Genomic DNA, 19,709 nt, shown 5'->3' on the forward strand with positions numbered 1-19,709 from the left:
GTCTCCACATTTACATTTTACTCTCTCAACAAGCAACCTCCTTGTTTCCCTTGAACCACCCACCACTCTGTGCCTTTGTTTACAATCTCGCTCCTCTAATCTATTCTCCATATAGTTACCAAATTAACATTATTTTTAAAAATCTAAGCCTAAGTGTCTGAGCTGTGTAGAACTCGCCAGTAATTCTGCATTGTATTTAGCACAAAATTCTGATGCTACAAACCACATGATACGACTCCTGTGTACTTCCCAGCTTGTCTCCCTGCCTCCTTCTATGCTTGACATCTCTTCACTCCCTTGAAAACATTGAATGTTTTTCACATCCAGGAAGCATGCTGTTTTACTGGAATAATTTTTAGTAATCCTTCAAGACCCTGTTTAAATGCCTGCACTTAGAGAGCCCTTCCTGACCACCTTATTAAAAGAAAACACACACACACACACACACACACACACATCACATTCCCTTTACCACTGCGACTGGTCATTATTTCAGAGCACAGCTGATGTGCATACCTACTTATCCTTGGAAACTTGAGAGAGACAGAGACAGAGAGAGAGACAGAGACAGAGACAGATAGATACAGAGACAGAGAGACAGAGTACCTGTTATATTCCCAATAAAAATCCTGCACATCACACACTGCCAGGCAGAGTAGATGCAGAATTACAAGCTCACCCATTAAACTGCCTCCATTCATCCAACAACAACAACAACAACAACAACAAAAGGTTGCTTCTCATTGTATTTTACTAACAATAGTGATTTAAATACAATGGGAGTGAATATTATAGCAGTGGGCTTTTGAAACTGGGATAGAAAAGGTGTCTTAAAAATTACTAGTGATCCAAATTATAATAAATAAATGTAAAAAGAAAATTTGCCAAGGAACAGAAGGGGGATGGATGGGGTTCAGTGGTATTGGTAGAAGCACGCTGACACTAGTGATGAGTGTAGAGTTGGAATGTTATGTGCCTCATACTCTATTGTCAACAGTTTAGTAAATTACTGGTCCCTTAGAAAAAATAAAATAAAAGTTACTGGGAGATAGCTTATAGATTAGAAACACGCATGCCCTAGCTAACTTCTAAGTGTGTGTCCCTGGATTTTATAGATAGGTAAAAGTATTATACAGAACTCCTGATTCTTATAGTGTCCAACTTTTTTTATTTTTGCTTTTTGGGTCACACCCGGCGATGCTCAGGAATTACTACTGGAGATTCTCAGGGTACCATATGGGATGCTGGGAATTGAACCCGGGTCAGCCGCATTAAGGCAAACACCCTACCCGCTATGCTATCGCTCCAGCCCAAGTGTCCAACTATTTTACTGTTACAGTTTAGAAAATAAGTTTTAGGCCCCTTCCTGCAGACCCCAACCCTCCTCTCTGCTTACTTTGAACATCATCCTCAATCCATGCTGATCTCTTCATTGTTTCTGTCCCTTAGTGTCTCAGTGCTTTGGCTCACTGGTCTCTGTCAGATGCTTTGTAATCCACCTCTTGCCGGTGCTTGCTACTCTTTATTCCTCTGGTCTTGCTTCTCTAACCATACACGCAAGCGTAAGAATTGCTGCTTTTCCTGCCATCCACCTGGACACTGCAGATGTGTGAACATAGGGTCAAAGAGGAAGTTATTTGACCTGTGTTCCCTTTTTATGTGTTACTACCTCCATCCTGTAGCTTTTTCCATTATCTGACTCTTTGCACTTGTGTGTTTGGGATTTTAAACAACCGTTTGTCTTTGCTGTATTACCTGCTTTTCCCCTTTTGCCTCTGCTCGCACTGTAACAGCCCCACATGCCATGTTATCAGTACTGTTAGGTGTAGTTCTAGAATCCTTCCACCATTTCTGCTGGGTGCACTGCCATCTGGAGCATCCAATTTCATCCCAGTTGACTGAGCATCATCAGGGATGGTCCCCGGGTCCCCTGAAGCACAGCTTTGGATGCCGCCTTCCACCCAAATAAAAATTAGAGTTTCGTGTAATTTTTTTATTTCTCAAGTGATAGGAGAACACTTTTGGCTTTGGAGAACTTTTTTTCCCTTTATTTGAGAGTTGTGGAAAGGGATTTGGGGGGCAGGAATATGACTGCGTGGCTAAAGGTGCATGAAATTGCTAATGCAATCAGCTTCACTGCTGCTTGCATAGCTCAACCAGCATCTGCTGTCTGTGACTTTGGCTCCACAAGCAATTTCTGGCCACACCACAGCCAGGGGTGCATCTATCTAGCTGTGGTGTGGCCAGAAATTGCTTCCAGGGTCAAGTGCCGCAACTGAAAGATGTGTGAACAAGCAGCCAGGAAGTATGTTTGACCTCCGCAGAGGCCCCTGGAGAACACCACAAGCAGTCCGAGTGGGAGCACCGTCAAGAGTGAGCAGTGAAGGGCTGGAGTGATAGCACAGCAGGTAGGGAGTTTGCCTTGCATGCGGCTGACCTGGGTTCGATTCTCAGCATCCCATATGGTCCCCCTGAGTACTGCCAGGAGTAATTCCCAACTACATGAGCCAGGAGTAACCCCTGAGCATCGGCCAGTGTGACCCAAAGAGAAAAAAGAAAAAAAAAGAGTGAGCGGTGAGACACCTGGCAAGCACGAGTGCAAACACTGAAGCCATAGAGTTCTTCATCCACCAGCACTGTGGCTGAACACATCAGCACAGAAAGTGCAGCCTCTGGCAGGTGCCACCCCAGTGATCACAGCAACAGCACCAATAGCAGGGAAGAAGAAAGGTTCTTACGTTCACCTAAGAAGCTGTTACTAAATATACATTGGGTGAACTTTGGTAGATGCTACAGGGGTCCGGACATGGCATCTAAGCACCACAGAGCATGTACCCAGAGTTCCTACTGCTCTCCCCTTTTTAAAGATTGAGAAACTCTTTGATCAGGGAAACCCTGTGGATCACTTTGCCTGCCATCCATCATCTCTTGTTCCTTGAGAAGTGTAGTATTATCCTCTGTAAGTGAAACCTCGCAGAGGCTCTCTGTGTGTGCTAAATTCAACCTCAGCCTCCACACTGCCTGGGAAGAGAGTGAGGCTCACAGCAGTGGGGATGTTTGAACTGATATTTAGCTACTTCGAAGTAGCACCAGACTTCCCATTTCATTCTAGGCAGTGCTGAGGAGCAGGGATTATCTACACAACATGAAGCAGAGGGATATATGAGATGTGACTACTTCCAATTTCCGGCTGAAAAAAATGTATTAGAGGAAGCAATAGGACTGAACAGGGGTCCCTGAGGCTAAAGATTGATTGTGTTAGGAAATATGTGTTGAGTCATTATCTCACTTGGGGGCTAAGATTTAGAAGCTTTTGGGTGGAGTGGGCTTTCCCTAGACAGAGAAGGTATTTCCATGGTCAACTGTCCAAAAGATAAAGGTGACTACTGAATTAGGAAGTATGTTTTGGAGGTGAGACTTTAGACAGATGGAATAAAGAAGCCACATCTATTTGCTGGGCTTTGTTTTTTGTTTGTTTATTTTGTTTTTGGGGAGCCACACCCAGTAATGCTTAGAGGTTACTCCTATCTCTGTGCTCAGGAGTCTGCACTCAGGAATCAACACTCTGGTGGAGCTTGAAGACCATATGAGATGCTGGAGATGGAACCCAGTTGGCCACGTGGAAAGAAAATGCTATATCCACTGTGCAACCTGTCCAGCCTCCAAGAGCTTTGGCTCTGAGGGTTGGTCAGTCTTGCAGAACTTGGAGGGGTTGGTGTCTGTCCCTGCTATTAGGCATGTTGGTAGCTCAGAGTGATGTACTGGGCTGTGAGGAGGCCCCATTGAAACACCATTGATAAATTGTGTTGTTTCTCTTTGTGATGTGCAATTATGAAAAGGACCTTCTCTTCCCTTTGATAAAGAGAAGGTGATCATCAGGCCAGTTTGGTATCTGATGAAGTGACAGATTCATCCTCTGGGGTAGAGAGATCTTGGAGCTTTAACACAGGAGAACAGGATGGGGGTGCGCAGGTACCTAGTAGAGTACTTTTCTTGCCTGTGTAACACCCTGACTTTGATTTCTGGCACTGCCACAAAGAGAGAAATACCAGTGAGGCAGGGAACTAACGTAAAGTGGTGCAGTGTGTGTTTTGTGTGTGTGAAAGTCTGAGTTTATTCCCCAGCACCCCAGCAATGCATGTTCCTTCAAAAATCATTGCCTGTGGTAGGCCTGGCTGCTCCTGAGCACCTCTAAGGCTGAGCATAACTGCCTCACCATCCAGAGCACTGAACCCTGAGTAGCACAAGGAGTAGTTCCAGGGCCCTTGAGACCAAGGGTTTTTTTGTTTTTGGTTTTGGTTTTGGGTTTTTTTTTTTTTTTGGATTTTGGGTCACACCCAGCGATTATCAGGAGTTACTACTGGCTCTTCACTCAGGAATTACTCTTGGCTGTGCTGGGGGCCCACACGGGATGCTGGGGATTGAACTTGGGTCAGCCGCATGCAAGGAAAATGCTCTATCTGCTGTATCCAGCCCCCCTTGAGACCAAGTTGCTCTGTGGATGCCCCTAGGAAAAATAAACAAAAATATCGAGGTGTCAGAAGCAGTAGCGAAGCACATGGCAAGCAATAGAGAAATCTAAGGACCTCTTTGAAAAACCTTGATTCTGGGCTCTGATGAGGTCCCTTTGCAGACCCTGAAATAATTGGGAACATGATGACTTCTTGTCCCCACCTTCTGGATGGCTAGAACCCTGGTTTTCTCATTTCAGAACTTGGCTGTGTAATCCTGTTTCAGATATATATCTGAAATCAAGACAGATTTCAAAGGTCATAAACCATCCAGTAGCAACCATGAAAGTGTCTTCGCTTCAGAATCTTTTAAAAATAAGAACAACTATACCAAAGATGAAAGATCTTTAAATATATTGCAACTGACACTGTATTTCTGCAAGAAACCTGCACAACTTAACACAGCAAGGTACTAAAATTTGAAGGCCCTGGGCCTCTCTGTGGGCTCACCATCATATGAATATAGGGTCACCACTATGACTTTTGCTGAAAGAGGAGCAGACAGACGCATCTTGCATCCATTGTTTCTACTCATCGTCTTTCCCCCACTAACTCCACCCTATCTTTTGTTTCTATCCTTTTCATCTGCAGTATTTCTGGAGCTGGACTTTTCCCTGCTCAGCGATTCTTTGAGCTGACATGATTCCTCATCTGTAAAAAAACAGTTAAAAAGTACAGAATATGGGAGGAGCATCCACGGGGCTGTAATGAGCGATGAAAAGGGGTGAAAAAACAACAAAAATACGGGACTACAGGTGTCTGTCTCTCTGCCAATCCCTCAGGGGACTAATCAGTTTCCTAAGAAATCATCAAAACATCCATTTAATCGAAACTTAAACACCAGCCATCATCCTTGTTATATTATTTTCTAGGCGCCACTCATCTTTCAACTTTAAGAATGAGGACACTGCGTCACCTCAGTCCTTTAAAAAAATACTAATAAATACCACACCTTGCAGATTCACTTTAAGCAGCCTGTCTTGAAATAGCTGTTTACTAATTTTGCATAATATAATTAAATGCCCCAACACTATATTTAAAAAACATTAAAGGTATGACTTATCCTGATGGGAGTTGGGAAATTCCAAATTTAAAATGTCTGTAACCCCTGGTGTTGTGAAAATAAGATTTTCCATGAGGACCCCAAATTGGAATGGGAATTAGAGAGTATATACTTCTCCTTCTATTAAATATTATAATACATGAAGAATAGAAGAGGCAGGAGCTCAGAAAGGCTTAGAAACATTTCCCCCTTTTCTATCTCCAGTCCACAAAAATCTGAATTTGATAGGCTTCAGAAATTCCTTTCAGAAATAGTCTCTTGCAAAGATTTTCAGGAGTAGGAAGAGGGGGTGTGATAAAGCAAATTTATCATTTCTTCCACTTTTCAGACCTCATGTTTTTCCACTATCATTGATGTATCTTCACCAGCAAGTAGAAACCTTGGCATCATCCTGGATTTCTGCCCTTTCCCTAAATGCCCATCTTTGGCAGTTTTATGACTGAACATCCCTATCCATTCTACATGGCCTTTATTTTAATGAGAACCATGCCCTCCTTTATCAGGTCTATTGCAAAGGTCTCTCAGTCTTCTACCTTCCACTGTCATTTTACATCAGCTTTTGCTCTTTATGCTGGGTGATTTCTAACATATTGTTTTACTCTTACTAGTCGACTCCTACCAAATAAACCTCAAACCCTTATTGCTAATTTTCAAATTTTCAGTCTAGTTCTTAGTATAATTTGACTGTTCCTTGCTCAAATAAGCTTACTTCTTCTCCACCAATAGAGAGATAAATAATTTATCGCAGTGCTTGGTATATATAAAGAATTAAAAAATATTAACATAAGTTATGAAATAGCTTAAAGGGCATGCAGAGACCTGGGTTTTCTGACAAGTATCACCAAGAGTGTTCCTGAGTATGGGAGGCAGAGAGGGCAACTAGAGAAGGGACCAGTATGACAATGAAAGTTGGAAATGATCACTCTGGACAAGAACTGAGTGCTGAAAGGAAGTAAGGGGATATATTAGATAACTTTTCAGTACCTGTATTACAAACCATAATGCCCAAAAGGGGGGGGGGAGAGAAAGAGAAAGAGAGAGAGAGAGAAGAAGACTGGAGGAGTGATGACCAAAGGGAAACTGGAGACATTAGGAGTGGGAAATGTACACTCATGAAGAGATGGGTGCTGGAACATTGTATGACTGAAACCCAATCATGAACAACTTTGTAACTGAGTATCTCATGATGATTCAATTAAAAAAAGAAAAAAGTTAAAAGGTGTCACTGAGCCCCTTAAACAATGATTGGATGACACATTCACTGAACCACACCACACCCCCACTAAGAAAGAAAAATATATTAGCTAACCTATTTGAAATAAAATAAAGCCATTATTTATGCTGTTCTTCCTAGTTTATGTTCTCTCTTTTTTCCACAAGAAAGAAGAAGCTGAAGTATTTATCCATGAGCTCCGATCTCTCATTGGTTGAACGTTACTTGCAAGACCATCCACTCTGGAATTTTGAGCTGCACTATACCACTATACATGGGACAAGAATGCTTTCAGTGCTGGAGAGAGAGAACAATAATATGGTGGTTGCACTGGACACAGTTGACTCAGGTTCCGTCCTCAGCACCACATATGGTACCCCAAGCACTGTCATGAGTGATCCCTGGGCAGAGAGTCAGAAATACTCTCAGCACAGCTGGGTATGGCTCTAAAACAAAATTGGGATGTTTTCAGTCCAGGAAAACCTTGCACAGACAGAAGCGGGTCTTGCAGTAAAAAGCTGCAGGACTGTAAGGACACATTTGAGTGCTGGCAGACACAGCAGGGAATAGCCACCCCTTCGTGGTATCATGCTGGAGGTAAGTTTTTCCTGTGAATCTCTGTGTTTCTGTATGCTTCTCCCTGTTCCCATATTGTAAGAGTAAACCTGTTCTCTTAAGATGTCAGTGTCTGTAAATAACCCAAGAAACATTAGAAGCCCAAAAGAACTAAGCAGCAGTGAGTTAGTATGATGTTATAGAATACAAAGATAAATGCAATTCTTTGAGATTTTATTCTATAAGAAAACTATATAGTTAACATGGTCTGAAAGCAAGATTCATTCTAATTAGGTACCAATGCCTGCCCCAGTTAAATGTGAAGTACTTTGTACTTTTCCTTCTTCATGCACCCTCAACGTTTTATGTTCTAAGTAAGTATTCACATATCAAGTGTGAAAGGCAGTGCAGATATAATTTAGTAAAGATACTACATCCTATAAAGTTGCTGGAGGTAAGACTATTCTGATTACATTTATAGAAGAACTCCATGATTTGCCACTATTCACTTGAATTTTCTCAATTTTCAATGATATATTAAGTGCAGAAAACAATATAAGAAGCACAATAAATACCTAAGGTTTATACTGTGTCTGGAACTATCTAAGGAATCATTTATGCAATAATAAGAATGAAAACCAGAGCTTTTGTTCACTGACAAGGGTTGGAGAACTGGATCTACCTTGATCCATTCTCTTGTTTTGTTTTGGGAAAACTAATGGAATTGACCACTGACTCTAGACTTTCTTGGTGTCCTATGTTGGTGTTACATTGACTAACTTAAACTATGATAAATATGCTTATGGTGGAGATATTTTTTTTTTCTGGTGGAGATAAAATGTCACAGTTGGTGCTATCCTTGGGGGCAGGGGGCTGGTCATGTTTGTTCTCTTTTCCAAAACAAGATAAAGACTAATGAGATAAGCTTTCAAGGAACTAATACTTTGAGAAAGAGATAAGTCTATAAATAAATTATTATTAAAATAAATCATCATAAACAAGAACAGGAGAACTGGGTTATCATTATTTTTATCATAAATTTAGCTGCCCAAACAGGCTTGGCTTGAAATTTCTTGAACCTGTCCCACAGAACCCATATCCAAACCTTCCATATGAACACAACTAGAAAACTGCCACTTTATGCTGTGAAATAATTTCTAAGGTGAAAAGAAACTACGCCAAGAAGAAGCAGACTAAGATCTAAGATAAGGGAATAAAGAAAGGAGCTTGAACAGAATCAGTGGCTATATTGGGTTAACTTCATAAAATCTTTGATGAGAAAGACCAACTATAATTGATAGCCAAGTCTTTATAATGATGCTGCTGGAGCTTTCCTGAGGCTGAAATAGTAGGTTACTAGTTGATGGGTCCCCACGCTTGTTTGAAGGGACATGTCTATGACTGCTAGCAAACCTCTCTCATGCTCATGAGATCCAGCAGGACCTTACACAGCATGAGATTTCTATAGCCCCTTCACCAGAAAGGAAAGCTTTCTCTCCACACATCTTAGGGATTTTTATTTTACATTAATTAACGCGCTGCACTGATTCTGTGGGTAAATATACCTCCTAAAGCTAGTTATAAAGCTACCAATTTATGCAGTGACATCATCACTTCGATCTATAGAGCATATGTTTGTAGACCCAAAGGACTCTCTTCCTTTTCTGCCACCACCAGCAAGGCCCTAATGATTGCCAATTATTGCTGTTATAATAAAGTACGCAAGTTTAATCTTCAGATCACACAAAAAGATGCTAAACATTCCACCTGGGGGTTTAGTGTAATGTTTTTCACAAATGTATCCCTCCTCCCCTCTGTTCATTGTGCTGCCAAATGGTATCCTTTAGTCAGAAGCTAATGGATAATGCCTCCACCCATCTACTCCCAACAGCTGTGGCCATCATCTAAATGAATATATGAATTAAATTAATGTGCAATGAGTGCCTGTGGTGCCCTGAACTATATTAAAAATGAGGAGTGACGGCTCCAAGGAATGTTACTATTTTCTTTGAAGCCAGAATTTGTATGAAGAATAGATCAAAACCATCTACTATAGAGTTCACCTCCCAGCTGAGTTAGAAAGATATAGAACTCACAAGAATACTTTTCTTTGGGTCTGAGATTAATTTTTTTACTAAGCTGTTCAGGTGTAGAGAGATGAAATACTGGGAATTTTTAAAATTTCAATCACAATAACCAAACTGAAATAGAAACCTTTCCTCTACCTCAAAGATGTTCCCTTTCTTCCGGAAGTCCATTTCAGGATGAAGCTGTGATCACTGCAGGACCCAAGGTCCACGGAAAATGGAGGATTTAAGAGAAATGGTAAGAAAAGGAGTCTGGATTGACTTGGGTGTGATCAAAGAAAACTTTATAGAGTCCTGTTCATCTGTCTCCCTAAGGTGGTGACAGTATCACCTACTTTGGGAAACACTGACAATATCAAATGTCAATTTTCATGGACTTGTGTGTTTTTGCTCTAAGATACTACCCAAAAAAATACTCTAGATGGGGTCTATGTGTTGGTGGGAAAGGGATGCCTGTATAAATTCGCTCAGGCAAACACGTTAGTAGGCTTCACTGCTCTAAGATTTTTCAAAGCTGTAGTATCTAAAGTCCCTTAATTATTTTTCAGCAAACGATGATTGAGAGTTATAAAAATGAACTAGTCTGGGCTGAGTGTTGGGGATACAGTGGTGAATAGGACTTACAGTAATTAAAATCAAGTGGAAGGTGAACAATAAACAGTTAGCCAAGAAATAAATTAATTGCAAAGTATGTGCTCTGCAAGTTCTAAGATGAGAAGAAATGTGCAGCATATCCCAAATGAAAAAATTCGTTTCAAAACTCTTTGTTTCTGCAAATTTTTTAGACAGTAAAGATCTCTCTTTGGAAAAGGCCACTAAACTTTTCTTCATAAATAGCTAATGTTTTGGTCTAAAATATACACAATTAAATGCCTAATACATAGTTTGGGCTTTTTTTTTCCTGTTAGCTTTTGGGTCACAACCAGCGATGCTCAGGGGTTACTCCTGGCTCTGCACTCAGGAATTACTCCTGATGGTGCTGGTGGCGACTATATGCTGGGGATCAAAACCTGGTTGGTCACATGCAAGGCTAATACCCTAACCTCTGTACTTTTGCTCCAGTCCCTAATACATAGTTTTGATAGTGTTTTTTCACCCTGCTGGACCTTTTCATAGAGTAAACCTGACGTATTATAGGCTGATAGAAACTAAAGTTATGAAAAAGAAGAAATAATACCTTTACATCAAAGATTATTTTCTTGGAATTCACCTTGTAAGGCAAGGTAATCTAACTAAAATGGTCATGGGGTGAATGTGTATGAGGAAGATAGGGTTATACTCACTTAACGTGAATACTCACTTAACCAAGTTTTAAGACAAAGATGGGACAAAGGGCCTTTGTCCTTGCAACTATCCAGGAAAATTGGTCCTATATCTGAATAAACATGCACTAGATGCACATTTATGTGAGTTTCTGTTAGAAAGAAAGATTTTGGTTTTTTGTTTGTTTTGCAAAATGCCTGACCAGCAAGTATAAGTACTATTTGATGTACCAGTTTGATTTTCTTACCTGTCTGGGCACGTCACTTCATCACTTACTGACTAAAGATGTACACTGCTCCATCTTCCCCTACCCAAACCCTCCACCAAGGGGCAGTGGTTTGTGCCAGAAACAAGAGGCTGTAGCACAACTTCACCTGATGTTACATCCTGGCAAGATCTTCCTCCTTTCCTCCCTAACAAATTCTTCCTAAAGAACACTTGTACTGTGGCAGTAATCCTGGTCCTCATGCAGCTTCACAGGCACTGAGAATCAAAAAAACTCTGAAAAACATAGCAAGCTAATGACAGAGCAGGAAAGACATCATTGTCCTGTTGCTCTGCTGCACTGGGTCTTTCCATTGTGTCTGACGGAGATCTAGCTGCACTAACTAGTTTATAGATTTCCATTTTGATTCATTTTCAAATAGAAATATGTGTAGAAAATATTACTGAACTATGTTATCCATACCTTTGAGAAGTTTAGTCACCATTAACCTACTGTGGGCCATTGATCAAAATCAATGTATGAATATCTATGAAGAAAAATTAGAATCTAACTTTCAAATCCAGCACTCCAGAGAGTTCTTTCAAGAACCAACAATGATTATGATACCAAAGGAACTTTTGATATGTATATGTCAGTATATATACTGAGTATTTGTATTCTAACAATAGTATACAGACACATGCATATGTGCACACGCACGCACACACACATATTAGAATACCACCTACCTTATCCACAAGATAATACTTTTATAATATGCTATCACAAATATTTGACAGCATGATTGACAGCAGCATAGTGATCCTGTGACCTGGGTAAAATATTGAGGTTCCTTAAAAATAAAGAAACTGAAGATAAGCAATACTAAGAGATTAGCTTGGTACCTAGTAGTTATTAAAGCTGCAAAGTGAAGATGACAGAGAGCTATGTTCTTGCTTTATTGGCAAACCTGAACCCTTTCTATTTTTACTGCCTTATTCACTTTACCATGTTTTGTCTTTTTGAAATTATTAGAGTATAGAATATCAGTTTATGGTTTAGTCACCTTGAACCTCTAGTACTATGTCTATCTCAGAACCATGAGACCTAAAATTTATTCAAAGGAACAAAAAAAGCAGCATAATTAAGCATTCACCCAATTTCTATAAAGTTGATATGTCAACTTCTCTCTATTTGTTATAAATTTGACTTGTGGTTCTATAAAATTATTGGTCATTAATTTCTCAGAAAACTGCATTCACTACACAGAGGGTTTGGCTTTTAGAATAACTATACAGTACATCATTATTGATTATGTACTGCTTTCCTTAAAAGCTGTTAAGAACGTGAATACTCTTTTAAATGGGTACTCTGACATCACACTTTATTTAACTCATTTCCTAATCCCAGCCTGTTTCCTAGCCAACTGCAGCATAGTTTACTTTATAAATATCAATATATATATATTCAACAAAAAATGTCAAGAAAAATATTGCTCTAAGTGTTAGCTTTGATACTTGGAACAAATATATTATTTCAGTTTAGTGGGAGAGAAAAGAAACCATTTCTTCTCTGTAACTTAAAAGAATATACCCTCCACTTGCCTTATCTACTTGAGTATGTGCAGTTAAAAGTGACAATGGGAATATTGATGAGCCAGAGAGGGAACACAGAGCTATTGATGGACCTGGGCATATCTTGGAAATTATCATTCCAAATGCCTTATGCACTCATTTCTAACTCTGGGCATGCATGAAAGAGCCAAGCAAATTTCATGTAATTGCCATACTCTAAGGGTTCCAGGGGGAAATTACTGATCACAATTATTTACTTAAACACAAATGGGAAACTCAAGTAACCTCAAGGTCACATGGAAACAGTGCAGGACTTGAGTTACAACTTTAAAATTAATGGGAAAGAGTGAACAGTTAAGGCCATTTTGGTACATTCTGCAGTCGTACCATAATTAAAGACACAGACACAGCCAAATGACATTACCGGCACCTCTTGGCATGTAGCGGATTTATCCATTTCCACACACACATTTTTTTTTTTTTAGCATCAGGCCATTGCAATTTCTTGCAGCTTCACTCTATACCTTGAAGAAGGCAGATTTTCTTCCATGTTGTTGCTGAACTGATTGTTATGGGCAGTCTTTTAATTACTTTTTAATCCTCAATAATCATGCTATCAAAGGATTTAAATACCATCCCATGCCTGGCATGGGGCTTCAGGCACCACACACACAAGGTCTGGGTGTACAATTAGCTCTAATGAGCATGGAAAGCTTAACTCGGCAAGCTTCAAAACAAATCTAACTTGGAGTGGATCAAGTCACCCAGAGTCGGAGATCTGACAGATTCTCAGACAGCGCAACACTCTTTGGAAGGTTTATTATAATAACAGGAGAAGAAAGATTTATAATGGGACAAGAGGCACACGTGGCACCCGCATCAGCAAAACTTGACAACCAAATTCTGCCTATTGTGTGGTTGTGTGAATCCGAGTTCTGACTGAATTCACATCCACAGCCTGCTGATTCGCGATGATTCCTGCGTAGGAGACTCCTTAGTTCAGTCTTCCAGGGCCCGGCCCAGACCAACACAAGGAAACCGCCAACTCTGAACTACTGCCTCCCTGAAAGTCCAAGTTGGCTACAAGCACTTGCAAAAGAAGATACCAGAGAGCTTAACTTTTATGGAGTCAGAATAAATGAAACTGAGAATTGAGTTGATCTGGCAAAAAAGAGAATGATGATTTCCCTTTAAGATACCTGATGAAATTAGTGGCGACAACGAGGGATAATTTTTGGTTTCTTTCATGTTGTTGTTTTTCTACCTTTATCTGCATAATTGAGTCTGATTGCATCTGCCACGTCTTGTGGTGACAGCACAGACATCTGGGTCCCTTCCCACGACTCAGGAGCCTTTCATTGGAACCCAAATTGACGGAGCTGCCCCCTCTTGAACATGCCCAAAGCTGCACATTCCCTCAGCTGTACTGGTTTATGGAAGCAACAGAAGCATTAAGAGGCTGTTAGAGATGAAAATCTTCCCGGAAGCTTCTAACATAATATTCAAAAGACATAAACATATTGAGAGCTTGGATGGGGCCAGTGAGGCAGTACAGGGGGACAGTGCTTGCCTTACACATAGTGAACCCTGGTTCTCCTCCCTAGTATTGCCAGGAGTGATCCTGAGTGTAGAGCCAGAATAAGCCCTGAGAACTTCGGGTTGTGGCTCAAATCCACAGAAACTTACCTGCTACCTCAAAAAGAATTTGGTTCATGGGAGAACTGAGACAGAGTCATAGAATTATTTGCCTCTATTTAGAGAATCTAAGAAACCCAGATATTTCAGGTAGAGTAACATATCCTTATAAGCAGGAATATGGGGGGGGGGGTTAGATTCCTTCAAGCTGCTAACTGTTTTCAGTTAAAGCGATCCCAGGAAACATCTAGAAATAACTACCAAGGTGTCTCTCTCTCTCTCTCTCTCTCTCTCTCTCTCTCTCTCTCTCTCTCTCTCTCTCTCCTCTCTGATTTACCAATGCTTTTTACTTTATCATGGATTTTACCTCATACTTTGTATTTCAACATGTCCAATTTGATCACAAAGATCTAGAGAATTCTGAAATTCTGAATGGGTGCTGGAAAATTTGAATGTTTTAGTTTCCCATTTCCAACCACGTTAACTCTAACTCTATCTTCCTATACAGTTCAATCAAATAAAGAAAAGAGACTAGGATCCAAGTATTGATATTAGTGACAGAGCACAGAAAAATTTAATTTTCTGATGAAATAAAATATTGTGCACTATTGACACTACTGATTTTTCTAAAAAACTAAAAATATTTAAAACCTAAAATGTTTATTAAAAATGCAATGCTAACCTATTTTCTTCTGAACAGATGTATGGTTTTAAGGTTGGTTCATTACAAATCCTATGTGTGCTAAAGATAGAAGAGGATATAGGGTAAGTAGTGGGTTTGCCTCAAGCTTGGGTACTGTAAACATCTCTTTAGACTGTGGGTTCAGATACCTCTATCACTACTTCCAAAATCTTCTGTTGTTCTCTACACCAATACTGTAAGGGTATTCAAGTTTGAATAAATGCTGAAAGTAAAGGGGCTAAAGATCCAGCTTTATATTATTCCACTGTCCTTATTTTAAAGGAATCCATCCTCTCCTTCTATAGTTTTAAAATGGAAATTTCAGTGCCCATTTCCCACCACCACTGGTGGAGGGATGGGTATTTGATCATTGTATAATTGAAACCCAAGCACAAAAATTTGTAAGTCTACAACTGTACCTCATGATGTCTCACTAATAAAAATTTTAAAAAATAAAACCATTTGGCCAAAAGTCCTGAGTGGACAGTGGCTGTGGTTTGATTAGTTAATGTAATGAGAAGCCTCAAGCAAGCATCAGAGGGAAAGTTGATCTATATGTCCACTTTCAAATAAAACCTTAAAGGAAAACATATTTTTGATAAAGAAAAACTAAGAATAAATTGGTAATTTATTATTTGCATAAAAAATGGAAATTTCATATCAGAATAATTAACTTACATCATTTGTATTTGTCTTCAAGTATTCTGTGACTGATAGGCAGGTTTTGAGTTTTGTTTAATTGTTTTTTAAACAAATGTCATTCTCGTTTCTTGAAGTTGTTTTAAATATATTTCTTTACTTTTAATTATTTCAAGACCCAAGTGTATTTATTATGCCTGCAGCAAGTCAAACTAAAACACTGGTTACAGACATTTAAACTTTGACCCTAAGTAGTAGTTGCCCTTCAAGGTGATTCATTTTATTTTTTCCCTCTAGAGGTCTAATCTTTCAACCCTTCCCAGACAACCTATAATTCTGTTCCTTTGCCCTCTCTAAAATTACCCAAGTGCTGTCTGCCTTCAAGGGAGATTTACTGCTGTAATGGTAGAAGCAGTGAAGGTCAGCTGAAAACTTTGGGTCTATCTGCCTGGGGACAGGGGATTCCTCAATAATTTCAGCAGTGCCCGAAAACAATGATTGGTTTCAGTAACCCGATGACAGACAAAACTACTACCCCATTAGAGTAGCAAGGAAGTTCTTTTTTTTTCTTTTATTTCTTTTTTTTCCTTTTTGGCTGAGAAGAATGTTTTTGCTGACTTTCTCTATGTCAGGATAACTAACTGTGGGATAGAATAAATGGGCCTGACTCTGTAACACCGTAAATAAGCCATTAAAAGCAAAGACAACAGTGATGGTTTGTAGGGCAGTTGTCATTGTGCTTTTGTAAGTGCACACAACATTGGATTTTCATTTTACACCTTTCACTTGCTTTTTCTCAGGGGTCTTCAGTGCAAGCACATGTGTTTTATTGTTCATCACAAAACCTCCTCAGACCTGGTTTCCTAAGGTGTCTTCAAAGATTTATGAGATGATTTCAGCTAAGTTCTTTTGAGAGTTTTGTCTCAAACTAGGTTAATATCCATAAACTTGGTGAAATTGACTGCTTCTCAAATCAATTCTCCATTACCCGAGAGGTTTACCTGTGACTACCCACTATTTCCCTCCCGTTTGTGGGTCAGCCCATCAAATGTCAGGAGAGGCACGAATGATAACACAGGAGGTAGGGTGTTTGCCTTGTCCAAAGCTGACCCCGGTTGAATCTCAGCACCCCGTATGGTCCTTGAACACCATCAGGAGTAATTCCTGAGTGCAGAGTCAGAAATCCCTGAGGATTACTGGGTGTGGCCCAAATACCAAAAACAAAAACATCAGAAGGAGCTGGGTTGGGAATGGGTTGAGAGCTTTCACGTGTAGGAGGTCCTTGCATGCCTGATGCTCATTCTCTGCTCCATGAAATTATTCAGGCAGGTAGGGACTCCCATTCATTCACTATTTACTATATTTAATAATGATGATATCCTTCATATTTTCCAAGGTTTGTCCACTACCAATTGCACATTTAACTTCTAGATTGGTTCTTTTATAATTTTTCCCTCTCAAATAGAAAAAAAAAGTAGAACAAAAGTACCAATGGCTTTGGGAAAGTCTCTGGAATATCAATGGTTAAGTTCCTAACACGTGGCTTGATTTTATAGCTGGTATCAGAAATAATACTGTTAAAATAGTAGAGGTCTGAAAATTTGGGGGAGGAAAACTTATATTTACATTTTTAAAATTAGAGAATACCACTTTTTTTTAATGTTATTAGTGAAACACCATGAGGTACAGTTGTAATCTTACAAATTTTTGTGCTTGGATTTCAATTATACAATGATCAAATACCCATCCCTCCACTAGTGCCCATTTTCCATGACCACGGGTCCCATTATCCCTCCCACTCCCCATCACCTCCATCCCATCCTGCCTCTGTGGCAGGGCATTCCCTTTTGTTCTCTCTCTCCTTTTGGGTGTTGTGGTTTGCAAAAGAGGCATTGAATGGCAATCATGTTTGGTCTATAGTCTACTTTCAGCATGCTTCTCCCATCCTGGGAGGATCCTCCCAACACCCTTCATTTGGTGCTCCCTTCTCTATCTGAGCTCCTTTTTCCCCTAGCATGTGTGGCTGGCCTCCAAGCCATGGAGCAAACTTCCTGGTACTAATCTCAGCCACTCTTAGGAAGAACATCACTTTTTAACAATAAATACGTTTCAGGACTCTATCATTACAAATCAAAGTCTGTATATTATTTAATTCCAATTCTTGAATCTCATATTTTATTTATTTGAATTAACTCATTAATAAAACGTTGATTTATCACTGCTTTATGATATTATGAAACTTTCAGGAACTTAGCTATATATGTATATGAAGCTTCTATACATATATAGTATTCAACACAATCATCATTGAAGTTCCAGTAGCATACAACTATGGAACTCTCTAAATTCCCCCCTTGCTTTCCCTCTGGTAAATAACATTGTTTTCACTGCATCTGGGAGTTAGCTTTGGTCTTTGCCAGTTTGTTTATTTCATCTGTTTCATGAATGATTGAAGTCATTGGTAATTATCTTTCACAATTACTTCTTGGTAGTCCTTGTTAGCACCAGGTGAGGTTCCCCCCTATAAAAGCTAACTCCCAAAAGGAGTAAAGTTGCACTGAGTATATATAGCATTGCTTCTTTATTCAGGTATCTGTTGATGAACATTTAGTTGATTTCCTGTTTCCATTACCATGAACTAAAGGTGCAGCTATCCTTTACAGCCAGTGCTTTCATATCCTATGGATAAATGCCTAGGAGAGGTAATTGCTCGATCAAAGATTTTTTTTTATAAGTAATCTTCAGAATTTTCTAGTAAGGCTACAACATTTTCCATTCATATCAATGGTGTGCCAGGGTACTTTTTCCTCCCCATCCTCATCATACTTGTTATTTGAGTGTGATCCATCTCCCTGTTGTCTTTAGAGAAGTAACTACAGAGGAAATACACAATTTCTTAGACTCTAAGCCAAGCTTTTTGAGTTTTTTTTTTCTGTCATTCTATTTATTCAAAAAACACCACTTGAGAATTCCAAACACAATAATGACTAAATGGACACAATCCACTCTCTCAAGAATATACAGTTGGATAAATTTCCATAAAACTAAAATGGAGGACTGGGGAGATCAAAGAAGGTAGAGCACACGTCTTACATATATGAGACCCAAGTTTGAGTTCAATATGGTATGGTTCCCGCCCCCATAGCTGGAAGCCTGCCTCATGAGCAAAGGGGAGAAGGCAGCTGGGATAGAGAAGGGATCACTAAGAAAAAGATGGCTGGAGGAATCGGTCGGGTTGGGAGATGTGTGAAGAAAGTAGATAAAGCACTAAACATGATAACCTTTCAGAATCTGTATTGCAAACCATAATGCCCAAAAGTAGAGAGAGATTATGGGGAATCATGTCTGCCATGGAGGCAGGGGGAGCGTGGGAAATGGGGATTATACTGGGGATATTGGTGGTGGAGAATGTGCACTGGTGGAGGGATGGGTGTTTGATCGTTATGTGATTGTATCCCAAACATGAAAGCTTATAACTATCTCACGGTGATTCAATAAAATTTTTAAAAAATATATGGTATGGTCCCTAAGCACCACTAGGATGACCTTGATACCATCAGCCCAAACAGCACTGCATTATTGGCTCAAATACTGGCTCGGGAGCCTTGAGTCTTTTTGATGGTTGATGATTTACAGATTCTTCAGTATTTTCAAGAGTGAAAATGCTGAGAAACTAATTACTTCAGACTCAGGGTTTGAAACAGACAGAAAAGTTTACTGAAAAGGAATGAACAAGAAAGAGAAACTGAAAATTCCCATGCAGAAGAGACATAAGAAAGAGAAAATTGTGAATGGCTGCACTGTAGGGGTTACAGAGGAATGAAGTGACTTCTTACTTTCTTTCTTTTTTTTTTTTAATTGAATCACCGTGTGATACAGTTGCAAGCTTTCATGTTTGAGTTACAAACATACAATGTTCAAATACCTCCACCAGTGCACATTCCCCACCACCAATATCCCCAGTAAACCCACCCTATCCCAACCTCCCCTGCCTCCATGGCAGACAATTTCCCCCATACTCTCTACTTTTGGGAATTATGGTTTGCAATACAGATGTGGAGAGGCCATCGTGTTTGTTCCTTTATCTACTTTCAGCACACATCTCCCATCCCGGCTGTTCCGTCCAAACTATCATTTTCTTTTTTTTTTTTAATTTTAGAATATTTTATTTATTTATTTATCTTTTTTTATTAGTGAAACACCATGAGGTACAGTTATAGACTTACAAATTTTGTGCTTGGGTTTCAGTTATACAATAATCAAGTGCCCATCCCTCCACCAG

This window comes from Sorex fumeus, unplaced genomic scaffold (genome assembly GCF_029834395.1).
Source record: "Sorex fumeus unplaced genomic scaffold, SorFum_2.1 ptg000035l, whole genome shotgun sequence".
NCBI lineage: Eukaryota > Metazoa > Chordata > Mammalia > Eulipotyphla > Soricidae > Sorex > Sorex fumeus.